The sequence below is a fragment of the Bombus vancouverensis genome, chromosome 1 (assembly GCF_051014615.1).
Source record: "Bombus vancouverensis nearcticus chromosome 1, iyBomVanc1_principal, whole genome shotgun sequence".
NCBI lineage: Eukaryota > Metazoa > Arthropoda > Insecta > Hymenoptera > Apidae > Bombus > Bombus vancouverensis.
In genome coordinates this window covers 20,118,414-20,145,402 of record NC_134911.1, presented here as the reverse complement: position 1 = coordinate 20,145,402, position 26,989 = coordinate 20,118,414, and the positions used below count along the sequence as shown (strand labels likewise).

General features: G+C 37.4%; 1 protein-coding gene across 1 annotated transcript in view; it reads left to right on the top strand.

The window, feature by feature from the left end:
- MESR6 (misexpression suppressor of ras 6) overlaps positions 1–26,989 on the top strand; it is a 419,881-nt gene that overhangs the window by 365,597 nt on the left and 27,295 nt on the right. The gene's annotated exons all lie outside the window — the stretch shown is intronic.

The following is a 26,989-nucleotide window of genomic DNA, read 5'->3' as shown; positions in this document are numbered from 1 at the left end:
TGTAAGAACAGTTTGTATAATTTTACCACTCAGATAATTAAATACCTAGTTATAACCTCGCTAAGCTTTAATTTGATAATACGTATGGTTCTTTGGCTTTTATTTTTAATCTCTGATTATGTGATTTAATATATCCGCCCACTACGGGCGAATTAAATCATCGAGGATTCGTGCGAAATTTCATCCTTCTATCTGTATCCTGCTGATTTTTTATTTTCATTGCAAAAAGTTTCAAACATTTCACTTAAAAAACGATCATACGATGTAACGAGGATATTTATAAATATTTCAGATGTTTCGAACGATTACGGTAACAAAAAAAGTTAGTATTGGATCTAAACGATCCGGTATGCGTAAAAAGTGGAGGAAAATATATTTCTGCATACGACGAGTTCAAATACTTCCGTTAACTCGGATTACTTAAATAACCAAACAGTATTACGGAAATTTCATGCAACGTAATTGATAATAAAAATATAGTGTCCTTGATTATTTTATCTCCACGATCAGACAGGGTGACGGTTGCGTACGGCACTGGCCTAATTCAGTTACCCTCTTCCGGATGGTCCATTGTCAGGTAATATGCATATGCTCTAGAATACGTCACAGGCATGTACCTGCCGGTTAGGAAAGGAACGTTCAACCCTTTTTTTTCATCGAACGAAGGAGACCTCTTTTTTGTGAAGGCTAAAAAAAAAAAAAGAAGAGAGCGAGAATCGACGACCCCGTGACTCGGATGCGAGACAGACCTACCCCCGTGGTCCCATCCTGCTTTTTCATGGTGAAAAGACGTCCGATGGGGGGCGATTCAATGCTCTTCTAATTATATGCAAAGACGTACGAAACTACCTATGTACCGTCGGAGCTTACGTAAGAAACCGAGCGATACGCTTACGTAACGTACAAACCATATCCGGAAATGCGCTTGCGGATGTTGAGAGCGTATTGAACGAAAGACGACTCCGATATTCTTTGGTTCGCTCGCTATGGAAACGAGATTTTACGTATCTACGATTTTATGTAAGATTAATTTAACACTAGAAATGCCGGAGTTTCCTCTTTCTGGTATTACTAATAAGAGATAGTATATTTTTTCTACATCTTTAGCATAGTCTGCTTTTATTAAAAAAAATATATATATAAAAGAAATACTCGTGTTTTTTTGAAGTTAAGTGTTTATAGATAATTCTATTTCTTAGTGAAAATAATAACTTTTACCAATTCTTTAATTTCAAAATAATCCGTCCGAATCTTTTTAATATTAATTATTTGTTATATAGGAAATGGGACGATGTAAGTCTTGAGATTGTGAAGATCGAAATTTTTTTCTTAAAAATTAATTTTTCTTGAAAAAAGTGATTAGTAGATAAGGTGTCACGTAAGGCTAATATATCAGGACATTAATCAATTGTCTATTTAATATTTTATAAAGATTAACTTATTTGAATAATCGTGTTCCATATTACAGATTAATATTACCAGCAATATATCTCTAATAACAAAATCCAATTAAGCACATCAATCGCTTGATTAAACTTCCTACTCATTCCTACTCCTACTTCATACAAATCAAATATCAATCCTATCCAAAGCAAACATACTAACAATCAATGAAAATTCTATTCATACCTACAAAACGACATAAACTCCCAATAAACATTCGCGCAGCAACATGTACAGAGCTAATTGGAAGAAGAACCACGTACGTAAAGCTTACCCATAAAATAGTCAAAAAATAATTACGATCGCAGACCGCAACGCACACTCGCTTTCAGAAGCCAAAAACTTATCGTCGTTTGCCGCTAATCGATTGGACGCGATTCAAAATCGAGATCCGCGTAAAAATTGGCAGTGATCTTTCTCTCCATCGGCTCGTTCCTCCCTGTTACCGTGACGTCTCGTTTCTTCGTCGATCCTGGCCGTATCTCGATGCTCTCGTCTCGTTTCCGCCCGTTCGAAAGATCGTGCCACGGCCACCGAATCATCGTGCATCTTCTCCGTCGGTTTCCTCGGCTTATATACGTACATACATAATATATTATGCGTATACAGGCGCGGGAACGCGCACACAGACGCGACGGCGTAGATACGCGAGGAAAAGAGGGGAACAGGTACTATCGATGCATGTATGAGTTATCGTCGGGGCCCAAATTGCTTGCCAACCGGTGATGTAGAGCCCCGGGCCGAAGATTTATTTCTTCGGGGGTGGGACAGAGAGGGTAAGAGACTGGGATTCTCTCGAAACCAGAATCACGATGCGCTATGCCAGCATAGATTCTCGCGCGAGCAGAAGAGCTCGCCATCGTAGTGAGGAGAGAGAGCGGTCGAGCTTCGGTATTATCTTCTCTCGGTGACATCGAGGCCAATTTCACGGAAGTCTCTTTTCCCACCACGTGACGGAAGAACAGTGTGCGCTGTTGGTTTCAAACTCTTAAGTCTTTTTCTATTTGAAAGATCGAAATTGGCTGAGTCGATCTTGTTCATGGAGCAGGGATTGGAAGTCGTTCGTTTCTTTCACTGTCTTTACGGCGAATGATAAATCGAATGGAGATCGTGAATGGCGAAATTGGCAGAATGTTATTCAGAATGAAATACAATAGTTTCCCGCTATGCTCCTTATGGGTCTAATTTCAAAATATCGGATGTCAATTAGTACTCGGTGATATTCAGTGGCACCTTATCTAACGCTTATTATATGTTTAAGATGGCTGTCCATGATATACTAATTTTTTACTAAATAAATGAATAAAATATATATATATTTGCGCTAAATATCTCGCAATTTTAGCATACATTTTTAGACTGGTTTTAAATTTTGCGAATACAACCATGATAATCTGATTGCATTACAGCGCCAATGAAATTTCAAAATGATTTACATAGCACGTAAAACATGTAAACGTAAAAGTTTTCGATGGTAAGTGTGCAAGTACTTTTGTAAGCCACTGTATGTATATACGATAAATGTTGCATTTAATCGAACGAAAATGGCATAATCATGAAATACGTCAACGATTTTTCTACCGGGCAGTTGTTCTCGTTTCAACGAAACAGCGGTCGATTGAAACGGAATCGGACAACCGGCAGACTCTGCAGTCTACCGTTCGGTTTAGATTCTACGAATGGTAAGATCGTAGAGCATCGAGTTTTATCAGAAAGATAGGAAGTAACGCGTGTATGTTCCACCGGTGAATGTAATCCGTCGCGAATAACGTTCTTTGATGTCGTCCTTGAGGAATCCGGGAACGCTGGCAGGGAATATCGATATTCCACGGCTGTATCGCACGAAATTTCAAGCATGGCCGAGCCGTTTGATGACAAACGCACCCTCGCACGCAGGGGGTGGAAATCGAAATGCGTCCACCCCGTCCGCCAGAAGGGGGACGAATTCGACCAATTGATGGGTTTGGAGCCGATGTCGATCAATCGACAAACTCGTAGCTCAAAGCCAATGGCTATTCCTATTCCACTGACCCTGTTTGCTCGTCGCTTGTTTTACCGACGAATCGAGTTTTTTTCATCCTGTGCACGCAATTGTCGTGAAAATACTGCTTTCACGGTAGGTATGAAATATGTGTTTTCGAAAGATCGAAGCTTCTGTCGTTTTCACTTTTAGCCGTGCTTTTTTTGCGAAGTAACGGAGCTCTCTGTTCGAAGTTAAAAGCATCTTAAAAAATTGCCAAATAAAGCATACATGTTGGTAGTGCCATTTGTCAAAAATAAAGAAATCTTTTTACTGTTGTTCTAACTGTTTCCCTTTGAAATGTTTGTTACATATAAAGTAATGTGTAGTTTGTTACGGTTTTTATGAATTTTAACGTTTACAGAGATTTCATATAACAAAATTATTAAATACATAATAATATAAACTAATATTATGAACAAGTGAAATTCACATATGTAAAATGTAATTTTATTCTACCCTAAAAAAACCCTTGCATATCTCAATATATACGTGTTGACATCTTACTTGTAAGAATAGATGCCCATAAATTCCATTCCTAAAATTAGTAATACAAGTTGCATTATTATTATTGTATGTTATTAACCATGCATTCTCCAATTTCGATTAATATTTGAGCAACGAATTTATTATCGAAAACAATACATTGAAAGTTCTCCACAACGGAACCTCGCCCTTCTTAAGCAAAATATTCCATCTACAATTTCGACACTGAGAAGAAACTCGTATTTTATTATTTTCTTTGTTATTTTGTTACTCCGTAACATCCTGTAGAATATAACTTTACTTGAAAAGGAAGGAAAACGCCAGAAACTTCAAATATTTCTACGTATCTTAAAAAATGAAAAACACGCGACATATCTATTGGGTTGGCAACTAAGTGTTTGCGGATTTTGTCATTAAGTGGTATTGTCATTGAGTGGTAGTTGCCAACCCAACAGAATATTTCAATTAAGAAGGGCAGCGTCATCATTGGTCCCTATCTATCATTTTCCACTATCACGTTATGCAATATGCTTGACCAATATATCTAACTCTATCAAAAAAATGAAGTTATGGAAAAAATAGAGGAATCAAAGGCATTTGCGAGTTGAAGAAATACATCGCTTAGAACATTTTCTCCTTCGAACAAATTCCATAGATGTTGGCGCGGCTTAACGTGCCCACCGCGCACAGATGCCAAGGTAAACAAGAAAACCGATCCCGGACCAGGCCACGACTTTGCGGCTCGTGGCTCGTTGTTCGAGCTTCCCTAGTCGCGGAGTTTGCTTTTGTACGTCGAATATCCGATGAAACGAGCCGGCTGCTGATTCGATCGGACAGCAGCATCGCAGGTACATATCGCGTTTGTGGTGCCCTTCTCGCGCTCATCCGGTGAGGCAACCCTATCTGGCTTCTGTCTCGTTCCACGATCGTTTAAAAGCCTCTGCCTGACCTTACGCGATATCTACTATGTGTGCTCTCTGTTCCTCCAACGTCGTGAAAACGCGACCACAATGCGAAATCCCAGTACCTTTATACTCGTCCTCGCGGCATAATGCGCTCGACCCGTGCGGTAAGCCTAACCGCTGCTACCCTAATTTCTTACCTCGTTTCTCCTATGCGTCCTTTTTTCCACGACGAGCCATGCGTGAGTTATTAGCATATGGTATCATATTTTCGATGAATTCGGTAGATAGGGCTTGTCTGACGATTATCGAACGCTTTAGTAGCGGATACATTGTTTCGCGTTTTAACGCGCGAGATCTGATTCTGAGACAGAATAGTCGAGTACATATTTTAAAGATTGTTTGAGAATTTCGATCGAAATGTTTGGATTTTTAGGCTACGTAAGTCGATTTTTTAAGAACATCTTCTGGATGTTCACTTAACCAATTAATGAGATTTTTATTTTATTAACGATAGATTGTAGGATTTTTGTTATGCAGGTAAGCAATGTTATTTAATGAACGATTTATCGCAAACTTATTAATTATTTTCATGTTTGTAAGAAAAATATTTATCTTGTCTTTTATGGTATTTAGCAAGATTTAACTATGAAGAAATTATCGACGTTAAACGATTGTATGGATGTCACTTGTGCTCTGCTACGCATGGAAACTTACTAACATTCCTCTTACTTGAGTTTCAAGAAACTTTTACAAACTCTCGCTCGCTCGAGTCTTAGGATTCATGGTAGCATTAGATCAATCCATAAGTCTGTGTGTATCGCTGGTTTAATTTGATCAGAAAATTCTTACATAAAATAAACACATTACCCATTTCATTTTAAATACTTCATCGCCTAATCCAAGGAAGAAATATATGAAGAGCACATAGAAAAAATATGATAAGTTCATTTTTGTTAATTTCCTGATCTTTATATCGCTCGATGACTGTAAGACGAATATTCTGATATAAAATTATCGAAGAAGGAAATAAATTCGAACGTATACTCCATCTTTGGTTTCTATATTAATATAAATATCAGTTGATACCAATACAAATGTTACTTTGCGTAAACCATGTTCTTAATATTTGTCAAACGCCCAACAGAATGACAAAAATACATAAAGAAACTCAGATGGAAAGATAGTTCCTATGTGGCTGACGATATATTGAACTTTAAAACATTACTTTTATAAAAGGTTTGAAATACAACTTAAATATTACATCTGTGATCTTCGTGCGTAATTCGTCGTTTATTATATATCGTTTATTTATTATTTAAAATAGAATCAATAATCCAAACGAAGCGATAATACAAATTTTTCAGTCGTTCATCAAGAACACGCTTACCACCCCTTGTTGTTTCTCGTTAACCCCTTGGGAAATCCTCATTACCAGGCAAACACAGATCCAGCCGGGGGCTGCGATGGACGTAAATACGGCATTAAATATACGAGAAAATTATTTTTACCCGGCTAGGCCAGCAGAGTTTTAGACTGCGTCAGGGTGTCGTTCCCGAACGTAAGTCAAGTTGGTGTAATTTCATAGCGTGGCAGCGCCATCGCGAGAAATAAGCGTTTGGCGCCGCGTGCAGTTGATTGTGACGTATGATACTCGTACATTATGCAGCTCGCGCTTCGTCTCGGTTTCGAGTTTCGACATTTTTCTCGGTGCTTTATTACACGCTCGAGATATTTCTGCCCCCGCCGCGATACATCCGCCGCGAAACGGACACGAACAGCCTCCTGATACACGTGTACATGTACATATCTATATGTATTTTATAATAGTCGTAAACAGGAGAGCACCATGTGCCGGCGAATAAAACAAGAGTTATTATCCCTGTGATATTGCATTCCGAGGAACGGTCGCCATTTAAATCGCGAATACTAAAATTCGCTTCATCGTTCGATCCGCGGTGAAAGTTCCAAGTGTCGTTTAAACACGTTGCATAGTGCGGCGTTGGAACGAGGATCTGAGACAAAAGTCAAAATTCGCGGACTACGTCCGCACGGTACGTTCGAAGAACAGATTCGCAGGCCACGTTCACACGTTTGGCTGATTCAAATTAAAATCGTGATTTTGACATCAATTTTTCTTCCTTTGAATGATTTTATGTATGCTGCGCAGTGCGCTGATTTTCCAAGGAAATTTATTTCAATTTCAATTTGAGATTTTACGGATTAAACGAAGATTTAATTCATGATTCGTAGAAGGAATTTCTAGGAAAGATTCAAGGGAGAAATTTCCTAATTATGTCGCAATTTTTGGTCTTTTTTTCACTGTAAGATTCGATTTCCTAACTATAAGCATTTAAAATGTTTCCTCTTTGCTGTAAAGCATGAAGCACAAAATTGTCATATATTAAATATATGGATCTCTAAATTTCAATTTAGAGACAGGATTTGTAGACATATAACGTTAATTGAAATTTATTTATCAAAACTGATTCTATAAAGCTATATGTCTGTTTTTGAAAGTTTCTTAAATTGTTTCTCACTTTGTTTCCCAATTACCCATACGGCATAAATAATATGGTACATATGGCAGATTAATACGACAAATGACAAATTAGAAAATTAATAATAACAAATTACAAAACATATTAATTGCAATGTACGAATGTTTTAAAAAATGATTTTAATACAACACCTAAACCTAATAGATTTTACTAATAAAATTTTCGATAGAAATGTGAATAATGTCCTCACTTCCGTAAAATCATAATACATTGGTTACGTTGTGCCCTTAAAAAGGGTCTATTCAAATGTTCTATTAAAATTCAATCGCGTAACGTCCTTAAACTTACCTCAGCAAACAATGGGGAGGAACTTGATGACCTCCGCTGAAGTTTAATTAATCATTCCTATAAAAAGCTTCTCTACATCTAAAACTTCGTAATAAACGAAATCAGATAATTACCTTTTAATCAGTTTAAAATTATGTCCCTCCGATTAAAGATCGTAAAATAAAAGCGAGATAATTTAATAAACCCTTGAAACGTGATTTTGAAAACTCTTGACACGTCAGAACGATCTAGTGGTGAATTCATAAATGACACTAGCTCGTGAACGAGCTTAGGGGTCGATAAAACAGCTCACCCTTTTCGACCCTCTATCGCATCGATGCGGTAGAATTCTTTCTTAAGGGGTAACTTTTTTTTACAGCCAGCGACTCACTCGGTCCTGCATGGTACTATTCGCGAGGTATCAACCCTCTAGATTTCAACCCTACTAACATTTAGGAAGATAGAACGATAAAAAAGAAAGGAAAGTTAAAATGATAATCACGCATAGAGTATTTGTACTTTTAACGTTTAAACAATTTTTGTTATTTATTTTTTAAGTAATTTTTTTATTTCCATTGTATTGTAAGTAATTGGTATAATTATACAGAACATTTTTGGTTTTCATTTCTCGTTAAATTATTTATGTGTTATAGGAACGTATAAAGTATCAAGTTAAACTTAAGATAACGTGTAAAATGTTTAGGAATAATGAAGACAGAATACCACATCCCATTTGCACCTAAAATTGAGCAACCAGACGTTCTCTGATGAATGCCAAGCTCAGGGTATCCGTTAAAGGGTTAACCGACCCTAATATACATAATGCTTGCTCCTAGGGTTAGGCAACCTAACAGACAACTATGTCACAACGGTGTCGTAACATGATGGCATTTCGCTTTCACTAAACGTGTAATTATTCAAATCTACCCATCCGGAAAATTATCAAGTAATTAGATTTGTATTTCTTTACGATAAACATGCCCTTCGTCATAATCCTTTAATAGATGCTGATATGTACGTTTAGCTTCTTTTTATTGAAGCATATACTTCCAAAATATACAATTAATATTATTGTTAAATCTAATGTCTAAGCCGTTACGTTGGTTCCGAACTTGCTACAATTCTCCTATATCAATATGTATATTCATAGCAAAATTATCAGTCCCATGACTTTAATAAACAATTATCGTAAATAAATGTTTCTAGATGAAATTTTCCCATAAACAGTATACCTTGATATCCAATCGTTACGTGTAATATATATGTTTATCTATTACTTTTCTCCTAAGGATACAAAATCGTTATCCTGCTTCAGCTCTAATAAATTCACTTTCGAAGGTGTTAAAATAAATATGAAATTATACAGGTTTTAAAATTTCGAAAATCTAACAACTTTCGAATTTGTTCGTATTCAGATTTTTCATTTCCCACCCCATAACCAGCGCGCACTTTCGCATAAGTGGTCCGGAAATTGCATCCTCGGAGGTAGGAAGTATAGAATATTTCTTATATCCGCAAAAGCACACTCGACTCCGCGCCATGAAATTCGCAATTTCACGGAACCCCAGAAATCAGTACAACTGATCTCAAAGTGTTGCGAATCGTCGTTCGACGCAATGACTGTCTAAAACGAAAACTTCTTAAAGTTTTGAAAGTGTCATCGTTCGCGTCATTAACCACAAGTATCTGCTTGATAACTATGACAACATCCGGGGAGAAAGATCATTTCCTGCGACAAGAAAGCGTATTTATCGTATCCATCAGTCGAATAGACGAGGACAAGGCGGGTGCAGTGGCAGAGACTTTTTATTAGGCGGACTAGAACCCTTCATTACGTGGAACACCTTTTGTCCATCGGGAGTGGACCTGCTACACCTTCGTTCGTTCTCCAACGGGAAATGGCCAAAAGGGCCGAAGAATTCTTCGCGACGACCAATGAAAATCGTTCTACGTTTCAAACACACCGACAAAGTCCATTCATTTGGACTTTCTTAATGAGGGGATCGTTAGTGTATCCTAATAACCAAAAGCTGTACATTCTCCAACGATTCCACGACTTTCGCCGCTTCGTCAACAGCCATCCTGACACGGAGCAACTCGACGTTTTTGACGATTTTCAGTGCTCGGAATTTTGTAAACAAAAACTGTTTGAAAGGATTACGCAACTCATAGCTGGCAGTTTACTGAATTTACAGACGCACCAAGCTTTACCTTCGTCGATATTGTAATTCGTATTTCTAGCGAAGAACATTTTTATTTTATGGAGGAACTTAATTGCAATGTTTAACTGCAACTAATGTGTAGTGGTTGGTCTTTACTCGTAATTGTAATCCTTTTTCCTCTGTACTTTTTCCGATACTTTTAATTTCGTTGACAGTTGTCAAACGACTGTTTTCAATTTTACGTAAGTATAATACAATATAAGAAGACGCACACGACTAACCTGTAAGGTGTCAATTAAAATAATGTAAAATAAATAAATAAGCTACATATCATCATATTTCGTTTCCATAAAAATGAATATTAATTTTGCCAATAATATTTTCATACTTGTAGTAATTGTAAAACAGGAAGATCCGAAATCAGCCGTTTTGACAGATTGAAGTCACATGTAGCGAGGACCGAGCAACTTCTGGCAACGTAATATCTTTCTCTTTCAAATGAAATACTTAATACTGTATTACTGTATTACAAAGTCATGACGAGCTATTATTACGACTCTTTATACGTTAACAAACAACGATAAATTGAACGAACGATAGCCAGACATTTCTGTATGAATTCCACGTTTCATCGGTAAACCGTACGTACACTGAATTCTATAAACACGGCTCGTAATTAGTTACACATGTCGGTTGAACATCGAGGACATTACGATGCTGTTTAACGAGCACGTTGGCATTTCAATTTTGTCCACTGCTTACTTATGGTGTTGTTTGTGCGCGTTTATACAACAACTTGAATCAACAAGGACCGCTATAAGCGGCTACCAAATAATCTGGCTACCGTTCCTCGTAAAGAACATGCCCGCTGCTAATAACTATTAGCGGGTACAAGCGTTTATCTGTTTGCGAATTAAACATTGCGAATAAAACCGAAGTCTTTGCACGAACGCGTCTCACTGTGATGGAAAAATATACTACAAAAGTTGAGTCTTTTATTTCATGTAAAAATATTGCCATATACATTGCCGATCACAAATATTAGGACATCCACTCGTAACATTTATTGAAAAACGCTATCGAATATTATTACTATATTTAGTAGTTTACATTGTACAATTACGATATAATAAATACAAAATAAAAGCAATAAATAGTATGTAGTTCGTGTTAAATATTAGAAGATGTCCTAAAACTTAAGGACAACAGTTTAATTAATTATAAATAAAATTAAGTGTTTTTGTTCTGCTATAAAACTGAAACAATGAATTTGTAGTTATCTGTTATTTCTGTTTATGAAATTATATATATATATATTATTTTAAAGACGATATCATCTATGTTATTGTAGATATTTAACATCATTATAAAAATGGAATTCTATTGCATTAATTAGTATTTTTAAATTATTAGTTAATAAATAGTTAGAAAATAAATTTGTGCAATACTGTTGCACTTTCTTCCAAAATATCATATAATAATTTAGGATAAACATCAAAATATACGTAGAATTTTGATATTAGGAAAACAACCTAAAAATATTGAGAAAATGGCCGATGGATGAGTGATATTAGAATACGTAAATACAATAAGCACTCTGTCAAAGCTACTATAACACAACTGCTGGAAAAATATTTCAATTTTAAGTAATTATGAGAGAACGGACGAATCTAAAAACAATGAATTAATTCATGCGTGAATCTAATATTTCCAGCAATAATAGTAATTTTCATAATTCTGCTATTTCTCTTTTGTCTCTTACATCCACCGTTTTTACTAAAATACTGCTTTATATTTTAACAACGTGCAACCCCAATCATTTTCATCCGCTTCTTATGAAATTTCTAATTCCATTACGTAAGTACACGATTAATATTCAATTCTCAAGAGAATGGCATACGTAATGATAGAAAACGGTAGAAATAGCGTTTGTAATATCACTTTTCCATGCTTTTCAATTTATTCATCAAAGTTGATCAAAGTAGCCTCTGATAAGTATTTCACATTGAACGTCACAAAGTATCAATATCCGCGCCGATACACGTTGTCATATTTTCTATCAATCCATTCCGTCATGAGTGGGGGGCGGGGGCGTGTGACGAAACCGCAATGGCCGACTAGCGAGATAATGAGACGTCTCGATCTGCGATTGCGGGACCCGAGATAGGGATATCGCGATTGGTAGTAAGAGGTAGCCGGGATTTATAATTGATGAGGGCTGTAGAACGACGCCGAGGTGTCGTTATCCACGCTGACAAGATAATACTCGCGAAAGCCGAGAGCTCTCTCCTCTTTCTCTCCTCTTTCTCTGCCAGCAGCCTCCCTTCCTCTCTCTCTCTCTCTCTCTCTTTCGCCCTCTGTGTTTTCTCACTTCTTCCCTCAGCCACCCGCTCCCGTTCGTCCACCCGCTCGTCCCGCCTTTCTCACCCCGATAGCACTCCTATTTCCCTACGCTCGAGGGCCCTCTCTCACCTGACAGCCCTTCAAGGAACGACCGACTACCACGATAACGACCAGTCACTATATGCATGCGAATACATTATATAACGGCGACTGTTACGCCTACTGAAAAGTTCGTGTCGTCGTACGGACGACTGGAAAGAGGAAGAAGAAGTAGAGAAGAAAAAAAAATATGATCGTTCTATCGATGAGTACTTTCAATGCCAGTTTAACGACGCTCGCGTCAGCCGCTCCAGAACGTGGATAGCGGAGCAGTATCCTGGTCACTGCTGTTTGAAAATTAGAAATCGTAAAATGTTATTTAGAACAACATAGGATTAGTTTGTTTTAGAAATGCATTGTTCGACGATTATTATGAAACGTGATGTAACTTGTGTTTGAGCGAAGATAAGCACTTGTATAGAGTTGTGTCGCGTTGAAGAACGTGTCTTTTGATACTGGAATTATGAAATTGATGAAAACGACGGAGATTTGACATCTTCGTTCCTACAAGTAGCCACTAAAGATAGAAAATGAGTATTTGGAAATTTTAATTTTGATTTTCATCGATGTTTATAGCTATATTCTAAATTTGTCTTTTTATCCATTTGTCTATTATTTTGTTATTGTACACTTCAATTGTGTGGTAAAGCATACTTGATTATATTAACTAAGTAGAGAATAGTAGACAAATATTCCGGAGGAATAAAAGAGAATTTTTGTGAATAAATTATTAAATATTCATTTATTGTACCCAATAAGATTCTAAAGCCAATATAATATATAATATATACTAGTATATAAGCTTCTAAAGTTAATGTATATCAATCTGCAATGTGGTGACGAATCGAATAAAATGAATATAGTTTACTAGATATTTAAATAGGTAAATGTGGATGAGAATGTCTATTGGTATATCATTCTTGTAGAAAGTAATAGATTGTAAAACATGTTGGGCTGGTAATATATAAAATAAACGAGTGAGAGATTCGTGAAATTCTGATGCAATCATCTATATTTCGTCGAATGAGATGTAGCTACGTAATAGGCATATCGGCTTTGAGATCGGCTTTTCTTCATTTCAAGAACGAAAAGGTCCGAGATTGCCGCCATTTCCCAACGGAGCACCTTTGATAAGGAAGCTTCGAAGATTTATGTCCTCGGTAACCCCTCCTTTTGCCTTTTTGTCCCTCCCTTTTCAATCTCATATACTCTTACCGTTTCCTTATACCTAAGATATTGCACTATAATTACATGCTTACCCTTAATACATATTTCAATATACCTAATGGAAATTGCCAGAAATAAGCAAAAATTGGAAAGCAAACACTACTAGCTACAATTTGACAAATATAGGAAAACAATATTTTTAGTTACAATAGGATTTAATATTTTTTTCTTTTTTTATTAAAAATGGGAACAAAAAGAATAAAAAGTACCGAAACAAATCTTAAAAATATTAAATATATAATTGCTTCAAGAAACTACGTTAAAGATGTTATGCCAACTATATTTTATCAAATCACTATGGCTTGTCATCGTGTTAACAATAATGTCTCTTTATAAAGCTTACATTTTCCTATCGTTTTCTCGTTTTCCACAAGAATGTCGCTTGGAGAAACGTGAGAAGAATTTTTTGAGAAACAAGATTAAAAAAAGGAACGAAACAACAAGAGGGAAAAAGGAGAAAGAGAGGTGAAGAGGGAGCAAGATGACACTTGAGAAGGGGGTCGCGAGTATTTCAGGGGAATTGGTGGTGGAGGAACGAGCTCGTTACCTCTTCCTGTTCGTGGATAGAGACTCACCTTTCCCGTGCCATCATCCCTACATCCTGTACCAGTTACACCCCCACAATTTCTCCTTTGCACGACCTCGTGCTTGTCCGATAAGGAATTTGATTTAAAAATTCCAACGACTCGCCCTTTTATGTAAATACACGTAGACGGTTCGACGAGCAGGAAAAATCAGCGACGAAACTGTCATCCCCTGTTTCCACTCTTGAGTTATATTTTTTGGCGAGGATGAAGTATAAAGTTACATTAACATTCGGGCGAGTTAAAATATTTATATACCGTTATGTTGTAATATAAGTAAAATGTAGATTTTATAGGTTGCATAAATCGTACTATATTATAGTTCACGAATCGTATGATTTATTTCATATTTATATTATACCCATTTATTCCTTGATCGTTTCCTTCGCCTAAAATTTAATCGCCTTTTATTTTATATAAGAAGTATAAATTAACCTTTCTACCATCTAATCTGTTTTTCTTTCTACAGTGAAAATATTGTTGATGAAATCGTTAAAAAATTTTACATATTTATATATCTACGTTGTGAAATTCTAAACTATTATATATATATTCTCGTTCGTAGATATGAAATAATATAATACAATAAAAATTATATTTTAACTCTATTCGAATATCTTGAATATTTAATAAAACATACAATAGCCAAGAATGAGAAATAAAGAAAAACAAGTTACGATCAAAATATCGTCGATCGCGTGCATATTTTCCTTAACGAGACGTGGACGACGAAAAATTTCTCATTTAATATGCATTACGAGTGACTCGATTCAACAGCATTTTCTCGGCGTCGCGTCGTTAAGAAAATTGTTCGAAAGTAGGAAATCTCCGGGTAGCTCTGGATCGGCTCCGTGGGAAATAATTCTACAATTATTCTAGGTTAAGTTATAGCAGCGGGCCTTGCCAGCTCTTCGAAAGCATCCATATTTATAAGGCTCGCTCGTGAATTCGTCAGCAGTTTCTTCTATAACGATTAACCCGCTCCGTCGCGGTCTTCGTCCCATCGCCGAATTAATGAATGCCACGTTGCTGCTTTCTTGCTTCTCGGTTACATAATCGGCATTATGACTTTCAACAGGCCGGATGAACGGAAGAATTTTCTATTAAATTTCATGTCTCTTGTAAATACTGTTTTAATTAACCCGTCCCCGATTGGACCAATTTTAATTGAAGTATCCATTAAACGGTACGCCCCATGTACGGGAGTTATAATTTCGCTCCGTCTCGATTCACGATCGCAGACAGAAATAAAAAAGAAAAGCAAATCGAGTATAAGAAGGAGAATGTTATGTCTCGTCGAATGATATTTTCAATTTACAAGTATACTAACGATATCATAAATTTATCTCGTCATTTCATCCATGTTCTCTGCTCTCGTAATCATTACTTTCAATTTATACCTTAATTCGTTCGTTATTCGACATAATTCGTTAATTACATTGTCGTGTCCTTTGTTTCTGGTTCTATTATTGATACATTGTCAAATCATTTACAATTTTATTTTTTATAATTTTTTTCTTCTTTTTTTTATTATTAACGTGCTTGCACAATTTGAATATATTATCGATTAACTAATTTATCAAGTTTGTATACTGCCTTTAACACAGTATTTTTTACATGTTATTAAATTTTACTCTCATCTTGTACAATATTTTCGCGTATTAAAGTCATGATAATAATTATTGTTGTTATTATTATTATTATCGTTCGTAAAATTTATACATTGTGACAGCGTTAAGAATATGCGAAATTACAAGAGTTCAGCAGTTAACGACAAAATCATCCCTCCGTGTGAACGGGACGGAAAAATATTTTCTGTAACTCGAAGCAAGCCGCGCTGGGTTAGATTCAAATGAACGGCCGCGAGTACGACGACCTGTCTGAAAACTTCCACTTTAATGGATCGAATATTGACGAGGAAGATGAGGCTCTTTTCCGCGAAAAGTCCACGCTGGAAGCACTTATGTCCTTTACGATGCTTCCATTACGGAGAACATTACGTGACGACAGAAGAAAGGTGGGAAGGGAATGCGGAAGGCAGATAGGGAAAGAAAGATGGGCTCGTCGCACACGCAAATGCGAGTACATAGGTACGATGTGCCGAGCAATTAACTTAATGTCTTGAAGCCATTAGCCTGTCGTCGTTGATGCGACGCTTCGTAAACAGTATCCGCTCGTCTTGATTGTGTACTGGACTTGTCGCGAGACAACAAAGAGGAACCAGAGAGCGAAAAGGGGACCACGGAGGGTGAGAAGGCTGATTCGCGCTCGTGTGACTCCACGTATGCTGATTAATCGAAAATCGATCGAGTCGTTTATTGACTCAAATTTTAGGCTTGCCATTAGAGCCTATCAGACGGCTAGGAAACGCGCATAGCGTTTCTTAATAGTTAAAACTAAGAGAAAATATCGCGAAGATACGGATAAAATTTGTTGAATCGTAAAAATTAATTTTTATGAGATTTTGTATCATTGTTACATTTTTCGTCACCTTTCGTACAAAATTATCTATCCATTTTGAAGGATTCTTAAATCAAGTAGCGTGTACGTGTCTGGACCGCGTTAATTGAATTTTATCTCCTCCCTTTTTCTTAAATAATATGTATCTCCTACTGTTTATAATTAAATTCAATTCATACTTTTATTTTTCAGTGGAGCGCTTTTATATTTAATTTTGAAATCTAATACGTTTCATCATTATGAAATTTAATACGCTTGGATCTAATTAATTAGTATCGAAATGCTACGTAATAAATACAATAATGCGCAAATATAGTTTTCACAGCCACTACGTAAAATAAGCAAATAAATAGATAAACAAGATATATATACTAACGAAATACTCGAGCATCCAAAAGCTTTTCGTTCCACATAAATCTATCTTAACGAAGCACCTTTGCCTCGCTCACGTGCACGTGGTTTTTCTTCGTCTCCTTCTTTTTTCAACATACGTGACTACTTATATGGAGCCGTAAAAATAAATTTCCATACGAAGATGGCTATCTCGACAGAAAGACCGGCTCTCGTCGGCGCTCCCGAGCTGGACACTGTCCAGCGCAATTCGTTGCGCTTAATGGCCCGCTATCGTTCCAACGCGATGCACGAGGTTTGAAGAACGACACGTGGGTGCAGTGTGGTCGCGTGCAAATGCACGCAAGGCAGGTATATACGCAGACGAGCGCTCACACTTTCATGTTACATCGGAATCACCTGCTGCTGCCTGTCCACATGTCGCCCGCAGGCAAAATCGTTCAACCGACACCGGGCCCATTCTCAACCAATCGTCTGTTAGATTACACCACTTTTTATTCCCTGCCCCTAGGTTTTCCCGAACAAGATGAGCCGGCAAAAACCGACTCACAAAGTGGCGCGCCTCTGCGAACCGATTACTGTCAAACTCCATCAGGGATCACCGAAGACGTATCAATTAATCTTTCGTCTGAAAGAGACGCGGACTCGACGACTTCTTTCCGATCCTTTGAATTTCCAACGCTCCTGGAAAATTGTATTAGATGACTTCCCCGGAATCTGCGCGGCGAAACGTCGATTTGCTGATCCAGGAAGAGAGTAATAGGCGGATAAGTTCGACGAAGGCGTTTTTGAACGATTTGGTAGGTAAAAGAGAAATCTGTGATCAAAGATCGTTCTTCCATTTGTCTCGTGATAGTAGTTTCTTTCGTGCAACAGGAGATATTCATATAGAAATTAACTAAATACCAAGCTTAGGTTTTTCGGAGACAGATCTTTTTTCTAATAATAAAGTCGTAGAATAACTATCAGTCGGTTAGATTTAGAAAATATGTATTGTCGTATTTATAATGGGATTCTGTAAAAACCCAGTAAATTCCATCGTCAGTGAAGTATTATAACATCCAAGCAATCGTTTTATGAAGAATGTACTGTCCACTTGATTCGCACATAATCGACTAACGTCATTTGTCTCTCAAGAAAATTGGGCGACTAATAGAGAGACATCGATTAAGATCATAGATAGAGGTAGTCGTTACTTCAAAAACTAGAATTTTCTGAATAAATTTTCATGCGATAAACATGTATAAACTGAACAAAGACTTATCTTAATATTCGTATATCTTATTACTTTAATATTTATTAATTTCGGGACACAGGAATTTGCGATCAAGCAATGAGAGTGGCAATAGCTTTCTTCGTGCAACGGAAGGTATATTTTTTTACATCAAAATTAACTCAATATTAAAATAAGTCTTACGTGCTTTTCAGGCATCCATTAAATTTTTAACTCTGGATGAAAAGTACCATCCAATCGATTTCCAACGATCGATCTTCCCGATAATAGACTTCTTCCAATCTTCGGCTCGTATCATTTTGATCATTCTGCTCTATTCTGTTCTGAACCGACCTTGACTCGGGTCGAACGTTCCATCGTCTAACGCTAAATTACAGGAGATCTCCACGAGCGGAAGAAGCCACGTCTATGCGGTGTACCTGTTCTTCCTTTTTCGGTTCTCAAATTGACTCGCGGACCAATTAAGCTTGAAGAATCGGGGGCTGGCAAAGGACGTTCTCACGCTCGATCGACGTACTCTCGTGTTTATGTGTGCACAGAAATTCTGGCCGGAACTATATACTCAGCTCAGCAAATATATATGCATATATATGTGTGTGTGTGTGTGTGTGTGTATACGCGTGGCAGGCCACGGTCTCTGTGTCTGGTCCTTTTAGAAGACGATCTTCCAGACGATTTGCTGCCGAGCCGGTCCTGAAGTGGATCAATGTCCGTTCTTCAGGATTCCAGCAGATTGAGCCTCGTTCATGGTTCACCTCACGCCAGAAGACTCGGTTATGCTCCGTCTGCCAGGCTTCCCATCCTCGCCACCTCTGTCGTTTCTTTATATACTAACTGACAACGACTTTGTTGCACGCTTCCATGACTGGAAGTCGCAGATTTCCTTTGACCGGTCGATCAAGCTTCACGCCGACCAAAAAGTCGAAAATTTCCCCTTCAATGATTAGGTTCAAGGAATATATTATGAGTCCTTTATGGTGCCGAATTTATGATATGGCGGAGATTCTTTTCATTTTCTTTTTTGGTAGAGTGGAATTTATGACGGAGGTATTTGTTTGTGACTGGAGTTTAGAAATGGATAGTTTTAAAAACTGAATTATTTGTTGAATGTTAATAATATTTCTAATAGTACATAGCACATAATGTAATTAATGATCTTTAAAACGCAGCATAGCCCATATAATAAAGTTAATACAGACTATACGATAGTATAATATATAAATTTCTAAAAATATTGGTTAATAATATAAAAATTGTTACATATCTACTAATTAATTCGTTAAAAATGTAAAAAATCGGTGACCAAAAAATATAAAAATTGCTCCAACGATTTACAATATATCTATTACTTTTTAACCATAATTAGAAACAGAAATAATGTTCAGGCAGTCGGTACAATATTCTTATAGCTATCCTGCCATTCATTTCCAATAATATCAAACAATGTTTTGCGTTTTAATATCCTAATATTCTACACAAACAAGTAAAGGATATTTTTCAATCTTGATTATAGTAGAACAAAGTGTATTAGGATCTTTATGAGGCAGGTAAATAGAACAAAGGCGGAAGAGACCGGACGATCGTCTCGTTTTAATGTAGAGACAAATGGGTACGGCCGACCTCAATTATAGGCAAGAAAAGTCACAGCGGGTAGGCTTGCTAAACGTTGTCTTTCTGGAGATGCGATATAATCGTGGGGTGATACCTAAACGACCCTCGAGTAGGGACCAGGGACAGCCTAATTAACGTCATCCTGAGGAGAACGAACGATTCGCTCCTGTGAACGTAAACAAGCCGAGTTATACCCAATTATCGAAATAAAGTATAAAATTAACGCGGGATGATTTAGGATGAAACCAAAAATATATTCTAGGATACATGATTTTATCTATGATTCCATTTTATAAAAACCGAATATAATATGATAGAGGATACCGCTGACAAGATAATAATAGAAAAAGAACTATTTTTACATACAAAAATTAATTGATTTAATTTCATATTTTTATTACGGGACAAACATAGAATGTCACAATGATACAGAAACTTTCTAAATAATTTTTGTATTAAACGAAAAACATTGTCCTTAATTATAAATATTGGATTCGCTTGATCTCTGTCTTATGAAAGAACTTATCAAAGAAATAAGTTTCGTAAAAATAAATTTCAAGAACAACGATGTTTATCACGTACAGTATATGCTCGGTATCATGCCGAGAAGTACTAATGCAAGTAGTATGTTCTAGCAATTCTCAGACTATAGACGTATTTATACGTTCCTTCGAAAAGATATTTTATAGCCTTTAGCTTTCTGTATGGAATTATTTTCTCGTGGATTTTACTGCCAATATTCTAAAACGCGTCTAACATCCCTTATAACTGTATTTCAGTAACAGGATACAGTATCGTATCTATATGTCCGCACGAATAATCTCGTCAGGTTCGCCAAATATTTTTCTTACTTTTTAACCGTGTAAACCGCGTGTTCCGTTATATCAACGATCGATATAGAGAAAATATTTGCGTTTCGATCAACCAGCGAATCGAAATCTCTCTTCTCACAGAAAAACGATATCTGTTGGTCAAGAGTGTGGAAAAACTTTAATTAGCGAGCGCTAGTACATTATATCTAATAGAAAAATGCACGATATTAAAAGCGTTATTGATTATACATGTTGACAAAGGATGAGAATCATAAGGTTTATGCTTCCTTCTTTCTGCTGCTTTTTCTCTCGTGTACGTTTTCAATCATTGTCTCCACCTGGTAATTCCACGCTAAACTCTTTCCCTCTCACGACGAAACTCGATATTTACACTCGCCTCTCGTTGACGGATCGAGAAATAATTTTGTGTACACGAGAAGAAACGGGAGAAAAAGTTTCGCCTGTGCAAACATCGCCTCCTAAGGGACAATTAGAACGGTCCATAACACGGTAGGATATCCAGGCCGTGGCTTCGAGCTAATGTGCTTGCGCGACTCCGATTACATTATACCGTCGCTACCGTGAAGGGAACGGGCTGAAATCAGATCATAGACGCGCCACGTGTTACAGCCCATGAATATTGCCTTCGATTATCCTCACATTACATCGTCGTCTTCAACGCAAGAATCTCATAAATATTAAGGAAAATAACAGCAATAATCGTTGTCGGTATGTAATTTCTTGGACTTCATTTTGAAGGAAATGTATGATAATAGTAATTGTACAATTTGAAGAAATTATTCTGGTGCAAGTGTTTTGGCGGAAATGAAAGCATATGATGTGCAAGTTGCTTTAATTACCTATAATAAACAGTACATTTTTGATTACATCGAATTATTTGGCTATACTTTTTATTTGAAGGGATAATTACTAAGAGAATTCTAAATCGATTTTTATAATCGACTAAATTAGATTTTTACAGAAATGAAAATAATAAATTAAAAGTAAGAGATTTACGTGCCTCAACGGATAGCTACAGATTTCTCGCTTAGAAAAATATTCTGACTCGAATAAAATGTACTTTAAACTATTATATTGCAACGTACGTGCAACTGTATTAGTTCATATTTAACAAGGCCTTAAGATATAATATACTTCGTTTTTAAATATAAATAAAAATTAATCGAATTTAAAACTAGAGCATCAAACTACTATATATTTTGTTACTTTAAAAAATCTGTAAACATCGGTTTAGTAGGGAGATATCAATATAACAAATTTCCGCGACAATTATAAAATTCCAGATTGTACAGAATTTTTCCTAATCTTTAAAACGACATCTATAAAATCGAATTTTCCCGAGGAACGAAAATTACGAAAATTCGAACGGAAAGGAATGTCCATAGTCCTCATGCCTGGTAACATTTCTTCGTGTGCTTTCGCCCCGCCCTCTCTGCGTGAGCGAACATACACATACCCCCGCCAGCCATGATCAAATATTAATGCCGTGCGAATGTGTTGGGTCACCAGCAGCAGCAGCAGGAAGCCATGCTATCACCCTCTGATTACAATACAAGATAGCGACAGGACTATTAAGCTATGTCTCGAGAGGAGACAGTGGAATGAGACCGATCGAGAAACACCAAGGAAAACGTGGACGACGATGCTCTTTACCTTAAATACACTAACATCCGGTAGAAGGCTCGTTAACATTTTTTTATTTTTGCTATTGATCGCGTGAACTGTTTTTCCGACTGTCGTCTACTGTATTCCTGGTCAACGCTCGATTTTTATTAGCTGAATATTATTTTTATTTCTTGGTTTTTTGAGAATAGGACTTGAATATACGGTGTGTGCAATTTATAAAAATTTATATTGCTGTAAACTGATATTTTGTAATAACGTGAGAATTTTTATCCCTTAACGATATTAACGTAAATATTATACATCAATGTATCTGTGATGTATATCTATATATAAATTTTTATTATATATGATTTCAAAAACCGATAGATATTGTTCGCATAATTTAGATGTAGAACAAATACAGCTTTATCTAATATAGATGGGTACAAAAGAATAATTATCATCGTTTCGATGAAGAACCTAGGATTTATAATAAAAATATACATAGGTATAGGTACTTTTTAATACGTAATAATTAAATATTATTTATATAGTATTATTATTGCAAAGCAGGATTATCTTAGTGCAAAGTGTCTTAGGAATATATTTTTATTTTATTCAAAAAGGGGATGGTTTTCTATAACCAAAATTAAGTTGTAGAAAAAGATCTGTGTAAATTCATGTACAGTTTGTGAACAAATATCTCGCCGCTGTATAAGGAGACAAAAATCAAAGTGTGTACTGTTGAATCGTCTATACCCGTCTGGACACCTTTAATTGAACCAATCAACCGCGGATTATCCACATTAAGCTTTGCGCTTCGTTTCGTTCCTCGCGCTGATTCTGCTCGCGTAATTTCGCGACTGCCGGATAATTCGATCTGCGGCAAATTTAAGTAGAAAGGAAAGGAAAATGAAGCGAGAGAACACTAACCTTGGCATTCTCATTGTCATTTTTATTTTCATAATGTAAGAAAGACATCGTTGGCAAATATTTTCATATCAACAGCTACTTTAGAATAAAAAACTATAAATATCATATATATGTAATTTAAAATAAGGATATTTAATAATTGCACGTAACAGGTATACCAAAATATTCTCTAACCTGCTATAAATACAATTATAATGAACATAAAATAACCAACGTAAGAAGAGAGAAAGAGAAAACTATAGCGTAAAATCATTCCTCTTATTCTTACGTATAAAATTACATCAAACTTCGCTGAACGTAATGTTATTCTCGTAATAATAACACCATGTAACGAGTAATGTAATGTAACAAAATGTTAATGTCATTTCATCGTTTCCTCCAAACATCTATATACATCACATCACATCACATCACTACCTTCCATTACACACAAACGCTACTCCACTCACACCCAATACATCCCTACTATCATGGCGACTTATAACGTAATCTCAAGGGTTCGTCCCCTTTGACCCTGCGATAACTTTTCGTCCATCGATCGCTGGTATCGACGACAATAAAACCGCCAAACAGATCGTTCGAAACGAACGACAACTTCATTGGACATTGAACGATCTTCCATTCGTTCCAACCAAGTAAGTACGACCCTCTTCCTTCACCAGTGGATCAATCCTCTAAACACGGTTGGAACAGGATGACGTCGTGGTCCTTCAGGATTGTCCGTGGCCAAATAACCCGAAGGCATCCCAATCCTTGTGGTCGCAGGAGCGTACTGATGAACCGGGTAGGGAAATGGTTTCGGTTAATCACGCAATTTTCACCGGTTCCTATCAAGCGCTTACCCTCTCACGCAAGGGGGATAGGAGACCGGTCTTAGGGGGTGAGAAAGTGGCTGGTCGGTTAAAGAACGAAGCAATGGCGCAGAATGGCGGTGGGCAATTGCTCGTAACTCGCTAAACCACCTCTTTCCACCTAGGCTAAACCCTCGATCCAGCGACCAGCAAAACCCCGTTAAACTCACCGACGAAAGCCCCCGACAAAACCTGGCCGACCCTTTGCCAGGGCGACGATCTTCCTTCCTTCCTTCCTTCCTTTCCGTGACGAAAGGGTTGCATCCTCCGCATCGCCCTCTCGCGTCCCGACCACCCTATGTATAGTGGGAAAAATTAACCCGTTAAAATTTCAAGCCCCCAGAAACGATTAATAGCCTGTTAAACGAGTTCTTAAAAAGTTCTTCTGACTTCCGGATCGGTGGTACGACGGTTTGTCTTTAATAATTCACTCAGCTTCTCGATTTTCCGAATTCGTATTTTCGTGACACAACTAAAGAAAAGATTTGATCCGCTTGTTAGGAATTGTAACAAGTATCATGTTTTGAATCTTTCATACGTCTTTGTATACTATGTGCATTCTGTATATTTCTACATTTAAACATTTTTCCTAAATGTATAAAAATACGCTATCAATCATTACTTTGTATTTAGTTTAGTTAATTTAATTTGGATATACAATCGTTAGCTGTATCCTATGAAACAATACTAGTTTACATATCTGAGTGAAGTAGTGTGTTAGCATCATCTTTAGCCATTTTTACCCTGAACAAATTAGTCTCCGGTACAAATCTTTTGATAAGCTTGTCTCGGCGTGACAATCATAAAAAGAATAAACAGCAACGTCAAAAATATCATTGAAGGACGCAAAAGGAATGACACGGAATGCCTGTGAAACGTAGAGGAATAGAGTGACAGAGAAGGAGAAAGAGAGATAGAGAGGGAGAGAGATAGAAAGCGAGAGGAAGAGACGAAGGCAGAACAAGAAGAAGAACAGGAAGGAAAGGAGGAACGAAGGGAAAGAAGAGGGAGGGTTTGGCCGGGTAGTTGGGTACTCAGAAACTCACGGAGACCCCCTAACGAGCTCTTTTCTTCCCTTCCTATTTATTTCTGTTCCTTATTTAACCGACCCCCACCAGCTATAATCTGTCCTTTTCCGCCCGGCCGTTCTGTTTCCCTGCTCTCGCGAAAAATACCAAAAATCCTCTTTCTTCGTTGCAACAGCGACGGCCCACCCTAAGGCACTTCTCTCGACGGAGAGACCAACCCTTAGGATCGACCAAATAAAAGTGTCGGCGGAGCGGGAGAAGTAAACGGCCGACCAGAAAAAAAAAGAAAAGAAGGAGAAGAGTAATATGTTGACGCATAATAAAACACCTTATCCGACTCTGCGCGGTCGCGTCGACTTCTCTCGTATTTGAATTACAGATGTCTGGAATTCCCGATACGCGACAGCGTGCCATTTTAAAACTTACGGTTTCATCCCAGACGAACTACTTTTAGAAACTTTTTTTATTCGCATACATAGAGGAGCATTACACTCGTCGATAATCACGCACGGAATCAAACGGAGCCGTGCACGGAGCGATAAAGCAACCCCCCTGAATTACAGCCGCGACCGAGCCACGGGAACCTTTATTAAAATTTCTTAGCAATTTCCTTCAGACTCGCCGGCAAGTCGTGGTGAGCTGGCACGTGTCCTCTAATCCATCGAATATTTCGACTCGTGCAATTTTCCTTTTCCCCCGATATTCGTTCGAGGATTGATCCCACCTAACAAACGAGCCCGCCTCCCTCCGGCCGCTCCCTTCACCCCTACACCCCTCAATCGAGGATTCGCTTCTTCTCTCTCTAATCCTCGTAGGAACCGCCGCAGCTTGTTATTAATGAATCTCCATGCGGCCGTTCCTCGACGTAGGTGAAATAAAAAATGGCGCTCTCACGACTTTGCCACCCCAGTGTCGTTGAGAGGGCGGCTGTGGGGGAGGTGAGGCGAGATGGAAGGAAGGAAGGAAGGACGAGGGGGGTGAAACTGCACGAATAAAAATGCCCGGTTTCTGAGCGCTGAGGGGAGGGGGAGGTGGGAAGACCGGGGCAGAGAGGGGTAGACGAAATGGGGTGGCGTGCTCCAACGACTTGTGATCTGATCAATAAGCCGGTATAGGGGATTATTTTGCGACAGCAACTGTGTGTGACTCTTCCTCCTCGTGGATTTGCACGCGACCGACTCCGTAACATCGCGAAGAAGACCAACGGAATTAGTAATTTCCGGCCGATCCTTTGCTTAAGATTGTTGTCACAATGGATGCACTTTCTGAAGAACTGTCCTTCTGACGAATCGAATACCTGAAGATCGAAATGCGTGCTGTGTAACTGCACTCACAAGAATGTATATATTGGTCGTTCAGAAGCCATGTTGTTTAATTCCATGAAATGGAACGGATGAAAAATTGACGATTACAGATGAAATTTAAAAAAATATATCTCGACATTTGCGATCATTCTTGCTATCCTATTATGATAAATAAATTTATAAAAATAAAATTTTTGTTTTGAGATATTGTATATGAATTACGTATCTAGATAATAGCGAAATCGATAAGATAGAATATATGCATAGAAAGCCGAGTTTGGTTTCTTGGAGACTGATGTTTAATTGTTCTACTGTATTCGACGTGTTCTAACCATCACATCTCTCGTTTTACGAGAATTTACAGTTCAACTAACGCCAACAATAATAGACAGATACACGTATATCGTTTTCTGTATTTGTTCCCGATTTTCTTTTATATGCAAAAGACATTCACCGAACACAGACGAAACATTGTCGTGGAGTATGTCGGAAAAATGCGCACGAAATATTCTACAGTCGGCGAAGAACGTTTTACTCCGACGGTTTCGTAATTTCGCGCGTAACCATGTCCGTTTCAAAGGAACCGAGCGTCCGACGATGAAATTACTCGCTTTGTCAGCTGAAATTCCCAGCCCCGAAAATTTATATATTCCTTCTCCTGTCCCCGGAATGAAATGTTGCTCTA